This window comes from Alosa alosa, chromosome 5 (assembly GCF_017589495.1).
Source record: "Alosa alosa isolate M-15738 ecotype Scorff River chromosome 5, AALO_Geno_1.1, whole genome shotgun sequence".
NCBI classification, from domain to species: Eukaryota; Metazoa; Chordata; class Actinopteri; order Clupeiformes; family Clupeidae; genus Alosa; species Alosa alosa.
Window position 1 is genome coordinate 732757 of NC_063193.1, and position 16321 is coordinate 749077.

A 16321-nucleotide genomic window follows, 5' to 3' on the forward strand; every position below is an offset into this window, starting at 1 on the left:
GTGTAGGGTTCCCTTTACGTCCCGCGGACCTCTGTTCGGGAGGTCTAAAAAAGCGTCCAGCGAGACTTTGAGAGGGCGTCCTGTAATGGTCACAGCGGCGTTATCGCGGCGGCGTTTATATTTCACGATGGTAAAAAAAAAAAAAACAAAACCCGGCGATTTGGTACGGTATTACATCCTGTAAATGTCAGCATTGCTAGGAGAGAGGTAGACGGAACATGAACATGCATTAATGACTCTACAACTACGCAATCAACTTTACTCACCTCATATTTCTGTTTGTGCATGTATGAAATCACGTCCTCCGAATGCATTACACTAATGATGAGTAGACATGGACATTTATACCGGGCTAGGATGTGCTGCTTTCACATCTACGGTGTCATTTTCTTAATAAACTAATAGACCGTTTTAATGGGCGTATCATATTGTTCAAAACATCATCAGAGTAGGCCTAGGCTAGCCTAAGATAAATTGTTCAAACCATATTGTTTCAAAATATTAAAAACTAATAATAGCCAAAAATACTAAATGAATCGCAATGCATTCTGGGAAGCAAAACTCAACAAGAAATAAAGTACATGAAACTAGAATGCATTACGTTATATCCACTCGTTTTCTTAGACCTGCTGTGATCAAACAGGGACAGCCTATAAATGTAAGCCTTTCTTCCTGGAACATTGCAGATAAAGAAAAATGTATCGTTTTCTCTAGGCTATGAATGCTCTTTATAGCCAACTTTAAGATGAAATAAATAGATTCTGATGTTTCTATTCTATATCATTGTTTTATTAATAAAGGCTCTGGTGAGGCAGAGAGCTTCTGCTCCTCGTTAGAAATCTCATCGGATATGTGCACTCTTTGCTGTTTCCACAAGGAGCTGCTGTAACATTGGGGACAGCTAGGCCTATGCGTGACACTTTTAAACGCGAGCATGCGTCAAATAAATTACAATGACATTTAAACAAGTCATGAAGAAGCAGTATCCTTAATTCTTCTGCAATGTAGAGCTAGATCGTTTTGCTTTACAAATTAAGTAGTCACTTCTGTTGCTAGACAACCCTAAACAAATGCTACGTGGCGGTTTTTAACATTTCTCTAGTTTTATTGCATCGTATTCAGCTCCAAAAGCCGGTTCAGTCCCAATTCGGCCATGTGTGTGTTTCTGAAAATAAAACAGATAATAAGTACGTGATAAGTACGTGATAAACCACTGCCTATTTAGAGCATGTTACATGCATCACGTAATGACAGTTATCTGAAGAAAAGCGCATTGTAGGCTAAGCTAGAAGATAAGAACAGCGACTTTGCTAACGTTACACCAAGCATCACATCAGCTAACATTTTGATAAAATCCCTTCCCTAGTTTGTAACGTTATACATTAACGTTAAACTCAAAATGTATGTGCTACATAATTCAGCATGTCTGTATGATATGTTGCCTTAGACTACGGTAGGCTAATGCAGCTACTGCTAGAGACTAGATAGATAGATACTTTAGTCATCCCCAGACGTGTAACGTGAAATCGTGAATGGATGTGATGTCTCCGTCCTGCAGGCGGTAGCCAGAGCACTCTCAACTCCGCTGCCATGTGTGAATAAACAAACGTCCCCCCCACGTCCCCGGTATAACGTTATTGTCGGGTCCTTAGGAGGTATTTGAAATTACCAAATGCAAATGTCATCCGAGGGACCTGACTGACGTCCCTAGAAAGTCCTGCACCGGACGTCACGCAATAACCAAACGATAACTTGCTCCGGACGTCAATAAGGTCACCGGAACGTCCGCTAGAGAACATGACGTTCGGGACCAATCGGGGACGTCGGCATGAGGTCCGGGGGACGTCCCGTGTTTGTCGGGTAGGCTAGTTCAGCAAAGAATGGGTGAATTTGGACGCACTTTCTTTCTTGCCGTGCGCTGTCACATTCTCCACTGCGTAAAAGACATAGGCTAAATTAATTTGTGTTGTGAATGCTAAGCTTAATCAGGCCATATGCTAAATAAAAATCGCTAGTCAGATGCAAAGCAGAATATAAAAAAGAAATGGGCACCAACAGTGGCCTATGAACCTCCGATTTTCAAAGGGACATTACGGCCAACGCAAGGGGCAACGACGTGGCCGCCGTAAAATTCCCAGCCTGCTCATAACACAGTTAAGGAATGACCAATGTTAACAAACTAACTGGCTAGATCACCTTAGAAAGCTAACATGCACATTAGCCAGGGGCGGACCTGGACACTTTGAGGCCCAAGGCAAAAGATCCCGAGGCCCCTCCGAACCCCCCCCCCCCCCATCATGTAGTACAAGAGCTATCCAAAATAGCCTACTTTCTTCCGTGGAAGAATTCTTTGACTGGAAGAAGATGGTTAATTTAGGCAATTTCTTTCTAGATTCTTCCTCCTCGCTTTTTCTTTTTCTTTTATCACTTCCACTCTGGAAACGTTTCATGGCTGCTGTCAATTGCTCAACTCCACTCCTCACCAAGACCTCGTTCATAGCTAGTTTCTGCTATGGTGACAGAAAGCGGACCTGCAGTCATTTGATTTTATGATGAGTTTATGAGCAATCAAAATATTTTTTCAATCTTTATTATGGATTAGAATATATTGTTTGGATGCGGTGATCATTTATTTAAAAAAAAAAAAACGAAATACGATACGGGGATGACGAGGCCCCCTGGTGGCCGAGGCCCCAGGCAATTGACCGATCCCAAGCCCCTCCTCCCATTGTCAGTCCCATAGTTACTGTTGCTAAGTCGGACAAGTTTGCAGGAAAGTGTGCGAGAACGCGTGTTCAACATGGGGACGCAGCACCCCATTTAGCCGAAAGTGCAACAGTGTATGCTGGATTTCTGGGCGTCAAGTAATCTTGATATATTCAAAAAACAGAGGCCAGAAAGGCCTTCAGTATGCAGATGGACACATTCACAATGTCTGCTGTTATCAACGAGGTGGAACACCACAAATTGAGGACAAACAAATCCGATTATTCGTGGATCTTAATGGGATGCATGTTAACTGGGGATAAACAATTAGCACGTTATCACGAGCAGGTAATTTACCTTATTTGCTGCAGATGTGACTGATTCAATAAACAGGTCTGTGCAAAAATATGGTGTTGACGTGTCCATAACAAAATCTAACCATATTTCGAGGATTAATAGAAGACGGGACCAAGTGTAGCAGATCCAAGTTCCCACGCAACTTGGGAGAGTGACTATAGCCAAGCAGCTCATGTTGGGGAGGTGGAGAGATAGCTTCTCTTCGGTAGGCCGATAGCCTACTTATTATTTTGAATGGCTGCTTTAGAAGGAAGAGTTCAAATAAACATGATACAAGTGTATTGAAAAGAATACCACTCCGAGTTCAAACCCATCACGTTTGACATATCTGCAGTTTGCAGACGTGATTTGTCTTGCACTAGACTTGCCCGCTTATGCTATAATTAATTTAAACGTGGGCAATGAAGTAGCCTTTGTCTAATATGGGCGATTTCGAGACTGCATAGTTTTGAATCTGCACATGATTCGATCTTTAGAAGACATTGGCTATCTCGTTCAGCCATCAATAATGCATCGCAGTATAGGCTATTATTGCGTTTGTTGAAAAAATGATCATTAGCTTATTTCTGTGAACAGTCTTCTATCCCAAGTTAAACATGGCAAGGTAGCTAAGCTGAAAGTATTCTTGTTGTGTGTAAAGGCGTCACGTGATTGAAGGTGTATTCTTTTTCTTGGCGTCTTCCAATCGTTATGAATATGCGAGTTCAGTTCCTGCAAGGTAGGTATAATTTTTGCGTAGGCTTATGTTGTCGTTTCATCAGTGGAAACCAGATTTAGTTATGTTTTTGTGTGTAGCCTAGTTATGAACACAAATAAAGGGAACATTTTCGTACACACTCAGATTTCTTTACTGAAAAGTAGCAGCCTATCCAAAGTTATGCAAAGTTAGGCCTATGTGTGTTAACGTTTCACTACGGTCAGGATATCGGATGTCACTTCTACAAGTATCCCAGGCTTATCTTTGAACCTTTTGAGCTCTTTAGTTATTTAGTTACTTAAGCTACTACATAAAGAAGCATTATAGCATTAGCATAACTGGCGTATTGTCATACCGAATGGCCACTAGAAAATTCTCAATTGACCGAGGTTGACCGAGGTCCTCCGAAGTCCTCATTGTGACATAGCAAAAGGGGGCGGGGCTTGGGATCGGTCAATTGCCTTACCATGCCTAACGGCAGGTCCGCCCCTGACATTAGCTATACACAAACCTTATTCAAACGAGAATAATACAAAAAGGTATTTATTTAAGGCGAGACACGGCAGGTGAAAACATCGTTTTTTCATGCACTGGTCAATTTCGAGATTTTGAGCTAGTATGTTACCTTAGCATGTATTCTATCACACTACTACAACAAAAATGTCCGATTTACACATTTAGGTGTTTATTTCATTATATTGTGTCTACTGCGCCTGTATATTTCTCCTAAATTCAGCAAAAGTTAGCATTCTAACCTTGCATGCACTCCACCCGTGGTCCAAAACATAACATGTGTACTACCGTTGGCAAGCTCTGTTTTTCCTGTATCACGCTATGTGATCCATATATGGACACTTCCTTTGTATCAGTAACCAATCGCGAAAGTTCAAATGCGAGTCTAAGCTGAGAACGGAATCTCATTGGCTGTCTTTCAAGGCTGTTTTCTCAAAATGAGTTTCCGCTCACACTCTGAGCTCAAAAACTCCACTTCAGAAGCACGTACATACACCAAACTTTCTAGACTTATGCCTAACTATATGTCGAAGATTTCTACAGAGGGGTTTGTTGATATATTATTCCTAGCCTGACTTACATGACATGTTATGCCTAAAAACATGGAAAAAAGCGATTTTTTTAGGGCTAGTGACATCATTTTCTGATTTACAGGATAACAAAAGTAGATATTCATAAATCCCTCTGTAAATGTTTTCCCATCTAATATCTGAACACAATGAAAACATAATTTTGAACTTGGCTGTATCCAATGCTCAGGTTTCGTGCCTTAAAATGTATGCAAATTAGCGCATATTTAATTAGATAATGCCTAATTTGCATATGTAAACATTAAATTACAGCAAACTTGTAATACATTTTTTTCTCATATTAATGTAAGTAATCAACTGGGGAAGTTTCATAGTGATATCTGCTTGTTAAAAATTTTACCCTATTCACATGTAGTGTCTCGCCTTAAACCAGCAACAAGAATCTATATTACATCTAGTAGCCTATAACCTTTATGGAAATATAGCTAAGCCCTCTCTACTGAAGTATGAAACAGCAAGTGATGCACTCAGTGTGGAATGGTAGGGGAACGCGTCGTTGCGGCTCCGTAGCCTATTTATACTATCCAACCAGCAAATCAGCACTCTCGAAATTCAGACGGGACGAATTAGAAAAGTGTGATTGGCAGATTCAATAGCTGCCAATTAAAATAGACCAATTGGGTGGGGCAGAAGAAATATTTGGAGGGGCATTGCCCCTCCCAGCCCTATTCTAGATCCGACCATGGTCTGGCAACGAATAATGTAATGGCCCAACTCGAGGGCCCATCTCACTGTACGCAATTGGATAACACAATACGACCAACTTTTACTGAATGATTCCTGACTTTGACGCAATTGGATAACACTACAACTGTCATCTGTTTAGCTTGCCTCTGGCCCGCCTATATCAGATACACTGATATGATTGGCTCCCCGTGATACAAGTGGCAAAAGTAACGTGCATCATTACTCATTGCTAGAGTGTCTCACAGAGACAATTCAAATTGTGCTCTTGCGAGAACTCTGGAGTTTCCAGGGTACGTAAGAGTTGCCTACATAAGAAAAGCCAACATTTTGGGGTTGCTCCTCCCAAACTCCCTACATCGTGTGTAAATGACATTTAAGTGAAGGGGACGCACCCTACGTACATGGAAGAATTCACCCCAAAGTGCAGCAGACTGATGCATTGATTTTACCTTTAAAATAAGCAACATTTTCTGGTTCATATAGTGCCAGATTACAGACAATCCAACCTAAACAGATATGAATATATATTTCTACTGGCATGCTTTCTTGTGACATTAATGCAAAAAAATATGAAGGGAAAACAAATCATATTTTCCCAGAATGAAAAAGGAAGCTATAGCATGTAGCTTATACATTAGATGGCCATTACAATGACCAAGATAACTAGCTTATTTTAGATTAACTATAGCTGAACAACACAGTTGACCACTTCTGCTTAATCTCATGGAGTGCTGAAATGTACACAATTTTTGACCATTTCTGAAACTCAGCAAATATGAAACTCTTTGAAACTCAGCAAATATGCTTTGTAGTTGTGAATGTATTGCTGTAGGCTTTCATCATCATAACTATTCCACCTGTGTGTGCAAAACAGTTTTGGCTACAGCACAAATATTTCCATCCATAGATAAAAATAAGCAAATCTAACCTCTGAATTTCTTTTCAAAGTGTACCCGATGCATTAAATGTTCAAATATACACCATTTTCTTATGGGGGGAGCATGCCCCTGGACCCCCAGTGCACTTCTAGATCTAGTGACACCCCTGGTACAAATCAATATGGGAGCTATTTTGACTCACAGAGATGACCAAGAAACTAGCAATTCTTGTCCAAAAAGTATTGCTACACTACGATATTCAATATGTTGTCCAACGGTGAGTCATTTTCCCCCATTGCACCGACACTGGATTTCAGGGTTCCCCCACCTGCCAAATCCCACTTTAACCACTGAATACGCCACTGACCAAGAAATGTATGTGTCTATAACACAATGCATGATGGACATCTGGGACTCACAGCTGAAGCTTAGTAAAGTAACTCAGTATAGAGTTAATGTATGACAAAAAAATGCCTAAATTGTAGGCCCAATGTAATGTATGCATGGGTAGAAAAGTCAAGAGGAGAGTGGGAAGTGTCAAAACCTATGGTAGTTCACATCTTTAGGGTATATTCTTTCGGAAAATATATGGTTTAGGTTGTTTAATTAGTTTTCCCTCCATGGTACAGCCCAGAATGTATCAGCCACACACTTACTCACCAATGTTGCGGCAACACCTAGTGTTATACCCAGTGTGTTATGCATTGGCAGTAAAGTAAAGAGGAGAGTGGGACATGTCAAAACCCATGTTAGGTCTCCTCCTGAGGTAGCCTGACGTCGTCATACTCAATTCTAGTCAGAATTTGAGTCTTATAAGTCCAATGTCCTTGAGGGTAATCAAGCATAAGACGCTTGTAGTGACAGGGCCGGGACTGGTAAGGTGCTCAGGGGAGTAAGTGTCATGGTGAAGGTGCAAAAAGCAGTCCAACCATAGTCCTTTAGTTATGTGTGCATGGTAAGGTGCTCAAGAGAGTGAGTGTCAAGGTGAAGGTGCAAAAAGTGGTCCAACATCAGTGCAACAGTGCAGGAATAAGGTCTAGAGACCAGCATAAATAATATGGACAAATAGGAGAGTAGAGTAGACAAGGTGATATAAAAAAACTATGTCAGTGCAAGAACAGGTTGAGGTAATAGGATTAAAGCCCTGCAGCGCATATTGAACACAGCTGGAAGGATTATTGGTGCTTCACTCCCCTCCCTGAAGGACATTTACACCTCCCACCTCACCCGCAAGGCGACCACAATTGTGAGTGATGCAAGTCACCCCGCTCACAATTTGTTTGATCAACTGCCCTCTGGGAAGAGGTACAGAAGCCTGCGCTCCCGCACCACCAGACTCACCAACAGCTTCATACACCAGGCTGTTAGGATGCTGAACTCTCTCCCCCCTCCACCCTCAGCTACATAACATCCTGGACTTTAGACCCACAATGGCTGCCTTGCACTACTCCACTTGCACTACTCCACTTGTACACTTGCACACTTTGCAACTTGTTGTCCTGAAAACACTTCTGAACACACTTCTGCTGCTCTTACATAACTTGCACCACTATGCCACTTGCATACTTAGGTCAAACAGAACTACCTCAGCCATTTATTGGCCTGACTTTTGCACTATTATATTGACTGTCTACTGTATGCACAATTGCACATTTTCAACTCAAATTTTGCTGCTCTTATTTTCTTCATTGTATGTGCCTTCTTATTTTTACTTTTTATATTGTTTACTTGAATGTTATGTTTGTCTGTGGACCTAATTGGTAAAATATGTCTTGTCTCCACTGTGGGATAGTGGGAAACGTAATTTCGATCTCTTTGTATGTCTTGACATGTGAAGAAATTGACAATAAAGCAGACAACAATAATAAAGACAATTCAGTATTGTAGCAGAAGCCTGACCGCAGCCATTGATCATGTGTGCTAATATAGCATGAAAAACAGTGTAGCAGTAAAACAGTAGTGAAAACATTATAATAAGCTTTATTTGTATCGCACCTTTCATACACAGAATGCAGCTCAAAGTGCTTTACATTTGAAGCATGTAACACAATAATAGTCAGTCAGTCATTATCAATCACTTTTCTTCATTGCTGGGGCTGTTTATGATCCACTCAGCAACATATCAAAAATATAGAAAATGACGTCATAAGACTGGCAGCCTTAACCCTCTTACCCCCCACAAGCACGCCATATGGCAACTGTGGCAAGGAAAAACTCCCATATTCCAGGAAGAAACCTTGAGCAGAACCTGACTTAATAGGGGGAGCCCATCTGCTTCTGGCTGGCTGCGCCCTCCAATAGTAGCAGATGTGGAATAATCTGAAAAAGTAGTCTACAGGATAAGATGAGTTGACTAAAAGCTTTCCTGTACAGGTATGTTTTCAGATCTTTTTAAAAAATATTTACTGAACTCGCCTGCTTAATGTACAGAGGCAGGGTGTTCCATAGTTTGGGGGCATAATGGATAAAAGCAGCTTCTCCACTTTGTTTGTAATTGGTACGATTAAAAGATTAGAATTGGATGATCTAAGTTTCCTTTGTGGTTGATAAGATATTAAAAGCTCAGCGATATATGAAGGTGCTATGCCATTCAGAGCTTTGTAAGTAATTAACATAACTGTAGGAGCCATAAATGTTTTCTTTATATTTTACTTTATGGGTATTGGTTTACTTTGATTTGTGTTTTTGTTTATTGGTTATTATGGGACATGGGTGTGGTGCTGGGCGTGTGTGGTGCGCAATTGAAGTCTTAATTAGTCCTACCTGACACCTGCGCTTGAGTTCAGTTTGGCGTGGGGTGAGCACGGGGGAAGGCTATTCTTTTGTGTACTGCACTTCGCACATTGCATGGACTCATTGAAAGGCCTTGTATCTGAACGTTTTGCTCTGCCTTGCATACGAAAGACTATTGGAGTCTAAAAGGACTATTGGAGTCTGGATTGAGATGGACAGCAATAAACTGAAGAAACGGGAGCAAGTGTGTGGACATTGGATTATTTAGTGCGTGTAAGACAAATTGATTTCCCCCTGCTTAGCCCACCGCGGCTTCTGAACAAGTTAGTTAGTTGGATCTGGTTGCCGCAATATTAGTACACAAAAGATCGCTCATAAAGTGAACATTCGAACTTTGTTGCTGAATTTCCGAAAAATGATACTGCAATTGGACGAAGCTGGTCACGTAGTTTCTGATGTCATCGCTCCATCTACTGAGCCACGAGACGATTGGAGAAGCTGATTCTACGTACCTGTTGGCGCCCGCTTTGATTAATTAATCATTCGCTTCCTGGAAAACTTCCGAGAGTAACTAGGCCTACTACGACGTCTTCATCAAAGCCTTATCACTGGAATTAAATTTATTTCCTGGATTACAACCTGGGTAACTACTGCAGCGTTCAAAGCCCCATCGCTGGAGTCCAAGGTATTGCCAATTTTAATGACTATCAGTGTGGTGAATACTGCATTCGGCGTCTTCAACATTAAAGTTTTCCCTGTTGGATTAAATGCGTCTTCGTAGCCTCGTCGCTGGAATTGAGGTATAAAGACCCTGACTGAATCGTATGGGATTATAAGACTGTTTTGAATTTCGTGTTGTCGCTTATGGACGTTTCAAGTGCCTGGTAGGCCTACTGTGGATTATGGACAATGTTGCTCATTGCGTCTTGCGAATGTCATCCTATGGAACATTTGTAATTGATTGCTGCTGCGAACGTCGCAAGGTGTCATGAACTTTTCAATTGCTCGCTGCTGCGAATGATGGACATTGTTGCATATTACTAATGGTGTTGCCCTATGAACATTTAAATTTCTTGCTGCTGTGAATTATTAACGTGATGAACTGTTGTGTGCTTATGGGGTTGCTTACAGTCTGATTAACGTTACTTGCTGTTGCTTATGAGTGTTTGAATTAATTTTATGGTGTTATGGTAATCGATGTATGGTCATTTACTTGAATGAAAAATGAGTGCTGACGGGGTAAATGACTGTCTTGAAGACAGCCTGGTTCAAAATGAAGGCTTAGAAAAAAGACAAGTTAAACCTACTGCCAAAGCATTAGCACTTAAAATTGAAGGTATTCAAAAGGAAAGACAAACAAAAATCAAGAAACTAAAAGGTTTAATGAACACAATAAATAACCTTATGGAAAACCAAAATGAACAAAATATAAAGGCCATACAGTCTCATCTTGAAAATTGTCATGCACTTTTTAAAGATGCAACCCAGCTGCATAACACTGTCATGCCAACGCTCCCCCAGGAGGAGCGGGAAAAACACAATTGGTTCACAAATGTACATGCACACAATGCATCCTTTATTGAAAAGGTAACAAAATGGCTCTCTGTGACCGAACAAGCTGATGTAGCTCAAGATCATGCAGAGCCCTCACTCACTGGGATTGCACAGCATGAGAATGCACCTGCCAATGGAAATGCTACAGCTGATGTTCATGTACCTGAATGCAATACAAATGCTGGAAATCCTGATACAATGGAAACTTCTGCCATACAACTGGATGATGTAAAACCAAGTGACCAGCGTTTCAAATATCTCACCGATCCAATACTTAAAAACAATCCAATACTTCAAAACTATCTAACACTTCATCCACCTGTTCAGCACGCATTAAAGCTGAAGCAGAAATGGCTGCACTCATGGCTCGTCAAAAACTGTTGCAAGATAAGCATGCATTGGAAGAGGAAGAACAACTACTCAGGAAAAGAAAGGAAAGGTTGGCTTTGGAAATGGATATTGCTGCATCTGCTGCCAAATTGAAAGTCCTTGGATTGTCTGACTCTTCCTCATCTGATGTTAGCAGGAGCAAAACAAACGGGATGAATTCTTACCTGGAAAGAGAAAGGAACAAAGTTAATCTTTGTCCATTAAACGTGGAAGCTGAGATATTTTTCCCAAAAGCATTAGCGCAACAACCATGTCATACTTCGCTGCAGACCACATACAGGGTGCAAGGCCCAAAGTGAAACAATCACAGGCCATACCATCTGCTCAACCACCAACTCTGACAGCCCATCCAAAGCCTCAGTATGAGCATCACCAAGCTACATCTGGAATGCAAGGTCCTGAGTCTAAACATCTGGCAGCAGTCCTAGAGAAACAAAATCAAATCACATCAATGCTAGTGGAGCAGCAGTACCATTCTTTACTCCCAAAGAGGGATATGCAAACATTTGATGGAGACCCATTGCAATTTCAAACATTTATGAGGTCATTCGAACACAACATTGAGCAAAAGACCCTCAGTGCCAGAGATCGCCTGTACTTCCTCGAGCAATACACTAGAGGACAGCCTCGAGAGCTGGTGCGAGGCTGTGAGCATATGCATGAGGCGGAGGGATACGCTAAAGCCAAGTTACTGCTACAGGAGCAGTTTGGTAATCCCATGAAGATAGCTTCTGCCTATATGGGAAAGATGCTTGCCTGGCCAGCTATTAAATCTGAAGACCTAAAAGCACTTCAGGCATACAGCATCTTCTTAAGGCAGTGCAATAATGCAATGAGGGGGAATAACTTCAGTTTGGAAGTGGATACACCAAGTAACATGCAAACAGTGATTTAAGAAGTTGCCATACAAGCTCAAGGAGAGATGGAGGGAAGTTGCTTGTAATAGGCCTTTATCACGGCAGCCCACGGGCAGCTGAAGCAGGGCTGTTCAATTTCCTGTTGGCAGGCAAACCACAGGTGTTCCTAAAAACATTAACGAGGCCTCTGGTTGAAGTAACTGTGGCCGAATCTGACACTTAATTAGAAACACACCTGTGCTCACACAGGAACAGGGCTGTTCACTTCCTACTTCGGCTGCCGTGATAAAGGCCTATTTACAGGAAATGTTAAGACGAAGAGCTTCCTTTCATGACATTGTTGAGTTTGTGGAGAAGCACGTTAAAATTGCAAGTGACCCACTGTTTGGTGATCTAATGTCACATGATCCTCCAGGTGCTGTAAGAAGAGAAGTGAAACATGTTAAATCCCAACCTTACTCTGCTAAATCTAAAGGAAGTAGTTTTGCAACCACCATTGCTCCTATGAGTAAAGGCACACAACGCCATGACAAGAAGTCAGCGTGTGATAACAAAGATAATGCCTCACCCGTCACAAAGACTTGCTTGTTCTGCGGAGCAGGGCATACCTTGGACCTATGCTTTTCGTTGGAAAGAAAAGCACACGGTGACAAGATGACTTTCTTGAAAGAAATTGGTGTATGCTATGGCTGCTTGTGCATTGGGCACAGAAGTAAAGACTGCACAAAACGTCTGTTCTGTAAGGTGTGCAATCTGAGGCATCCTACATTGTTACACATCCACTCAAAGCAGTCACAATCTGGTGCAGCAAAAATGAACCAAGGAGGCAAGGGAGACAGTGGAGGGACCAGTGGCGGTGGTCCAATCTCTGTACAATCTAGTGGGCTTACTGGGGCCGGAGAGCGTGATTGTACACTTGCCATCTTGCCTGTCCAGGTGAAGTCTAGAAAAGGGAATGAATTAGTCACAACGTATGCCTTCCTAGATACAGGGAGTTCCGCTTCATTCTGCACAGAACGCCTCATGAATAGGCTAAATATTACTGGAAAGAAAACTGGCATCCTCCTCAGGACAATGGGTCAGGAGAAAGTTGTCAGTAGCTACATTGTAACAAACCTGGAGATAGCTGGACTGGACACGGACTGTTTCTGTGTACTACCAGAGCTCTTTACACAGAAATGCATGCCTGTCCATCAAGGAAACATTCCAAAGCAGGACGATCTTCTGAAATGGACACATCTAAAGGATGTGAAGCTAACGGAGATCGACTCTGAAGTGGACCTGCTCATTGGGACGAATGTTCCTAGGGCCTTGGAACCTTGGGAGGTCATCCGCGGTGCAGACAGTGGCCCTTACGCAGTGAAGACTATATTGGGATGGACTGTGAATGGTCCATTGAGGGGGGACAGCACTGATGACTCCACCTGTGTCGAACGAGCAGCCACTGTCAGCAGGATTTCTATTGTCACACTTGATATGTGGGAGCAGCAGACAAAGGTTGACTTCCCTGAATGTGCTCAAGATGAGCAGCCAGGCTTATCCAAAGAAGACAGTCGGTTCATGGAGTCTGTTAAGGAGTCAGTCAAGTTGGTTGATGGGCATTACAGCATTGGCTTGAGAAAAGCAGACACAAAGATGCCCAACAACAGGAATGAGGCAGTGCAGCGTGCCTTGAGCCTCAAAAGGAGGTTTGCTAAGGACGGTCTGTTCCACACTCAATATACAGACTTCATGAGTGACATGATGACAAAGGGCTATGCTGAGAGAGTGCCCCCAGAGGATCTGGGGCGTAGTGATGCAAGGGTGTGGTACCTCCCACATCATGGAGTGATCCACCCTCAAAAGAAGAAGCTGAGAGTCGTATTTGATTGTGCAGCAACTTTCCAGGGCACATCTTTAAACGCCCAACTTCTTCAAGGCCCAGATTTAACTAGTTCATTGATTTGGTGTCATCAGCAGGTTCCGAAAGGAGCTAATTGTTCTCATGGCAGACATCACAGCTATGTTTCATCAGGTCAAAGTACCAAGAACAGACTCTGATCGGTTACGTTTTCTGTGGTGGCCAGATGGACAACATGATCAAGACCTGGTGGAACATAGAATGGTCGTCCATCTGTTTGGAGCCACATCGTCACCTAGCTGTGCATCTTTTGCCCTCAAAGTGTGCTGAAGATATTCAAGACCTCTTCAGTCAGATGACCGTTGACACTGTCCTTAGCAACTTCTATGTTGATGACTGTTTGGCATCAGTTGGCACCGAAGAAGAGGCTCTAACCCTCTATCAGGAGCTGTGCGAACTTTGCAAGAAGGGAGGATTTCAGCTCACAAAATGGATCAGCAACAGTCGCAAGGTGCTTGCTGCAATACCTCAAGAAGACAGATCTCTTGAAGTTAAAGATTTGGACTTGGACAATGAACTTACCAGTGGAACGAGCCCTGGGAGTTCAATGGTGCGTTCAGTCAGACTCCTTTAGGTTCAAGATAACGCTACGTGACAGGCCCCTGACAAGGAGAAGCATCTTATCTGTCGTTAGCTCCATTTACGATCCCTTGGGGTTCCTGTCACCAGTCGTGCTTGTTGCCAAAAGAATCCTGCAGAACCTGTGCAGATGTCAGCTGGGCTGGGATGACTCTCTGCCAGTCACTACTGCTCAAGAATGGACTGCATGGTTGGAGGAGCTGCAACAGCTGGATTACTTAAAGGTAGTCAGGTGCTTCAAGCCTCCTGGCTTTGGAGAAGTGGCATCCACCCAGCTTCACCATTTTGCAGATGCGAGTGAGGATGGATATGGAACGGTGACGTACCTGTTACAGCAGAACATCCATGGACAGGCTCACTGTGCCTTTGTAATGGGAAAGGCCCGTGTGGCACCGTTAAAACCCGTTACCATCCCACGCATGGAGCTTACTGCAGCAGTAGTGGCAAGCAGAATGGAGAAACTGTGGAGAAAGGAGTTAAGAATGCATCTGCAAGAGTCGGTGTTCTGGAGTGACCGTACATCAGTACTTAAGTACATCAATAATAAGACCTCACGATTCAAAACCTTCGTAGCAAATCGTGTAGCAGAGATTCTCTCCACAACTGAATCCTCTCAATGGAGGTACGTGAACACTTCTAGCAATCCTGCAGACCTGGCCTCTAGGGGAACTAGGGTGAACACGTTCCTTAAGTCCGAAGTATGGTTGCTGGGACCAAGCTTTCTTATGGAACCTGAAGTTAAGTGGCCAGTAAATGTTGAACTCTCTGGCAGGCTCTCCTCAGAGGACCCTGAGGTCAAGACAGTCGTGTCTGATGTGTCAGTTGTGTGTGTGTGTGTGTGTGTGTGTGTGTGTGTGTGTGAATGCTGGCCGGGCTGAAGAACAGGCTGACTCGCTCATACATTTCATTGGACACTTCTCGTCTTGGACCCGGCTGAGAAGGGCTGTCGGCTGGCTGTTTCAGTTCAGGAAATGGATGTTGGACTGTCGACAAAGGAGGAAAGAGCTGTTGGAAGAGCTCACTCAGTCTGGTGCAGGAGGACAGCTAGAAAGGAGGCTGCAGGGGAAGATGCAAAGTGTGAAGGTGCAGGCTGTGGACAAAGGACCTCTGTCAATGGAGGAGTTTGCTGAGGCTGAAAGGGCAATCATCAGCTTTTGCCAACGCCAGAGGTTTCCAGAGGAGCTGGCATGCCTGCAGAATGGGGAAAGGGTGAAGAAAAGTAGTCACCTCTACAAGCTTGACCCCATCTTGGAAAATGGTGTACTGAGAGTAGGTGGTAGGCTTGATCGAGCAGCCATGCCAGATGAGGCGAAACATCCAGCTATACTGGCTAAGGACTTCCACCTTTCCACTCTCATCCTCAATCATGTGCACCAGGTCACAGGTCATGGTGGGCGAAACCACACACTGTCACAGTTGCGTCAGAAGTACTGGATTCCAGGCGCCTGTGTTGCCATAAGGAAGACTCTGTCAAAGTGTGTTGTCTGTCGTCGGCTGAATGCAGCACCAGCAAATCAGTACATGGCAGGTCTTCCACATGACCGAGTTTCTCCTGATGAGCCACCTTTCACCAGGGTAGGGGTAGACCGCTTCGGACCCTTTGAGATCAAACGAGGCCGAAGTATGATAAAGAAATATGGAGTGATCTTTACATGCCTGGCTATAAGAGCTGTACACTTAGAGGTGCTATCATCTTTGGACACAGATTCCTTTGTCCATGCCCTCAGACGCTTCGTGGCAAGGCGAGGCCAAGTGCTGGAGCTACGGTCGCACAACGGAACGAACTTCGTTGGGGCCGAGCAAGAACTGAAAGAGGCAATAGGGAGATGGAATCATGTCCAGATTAGTGACTACCTCCTCCAGAAAGGCATGAAATGGAC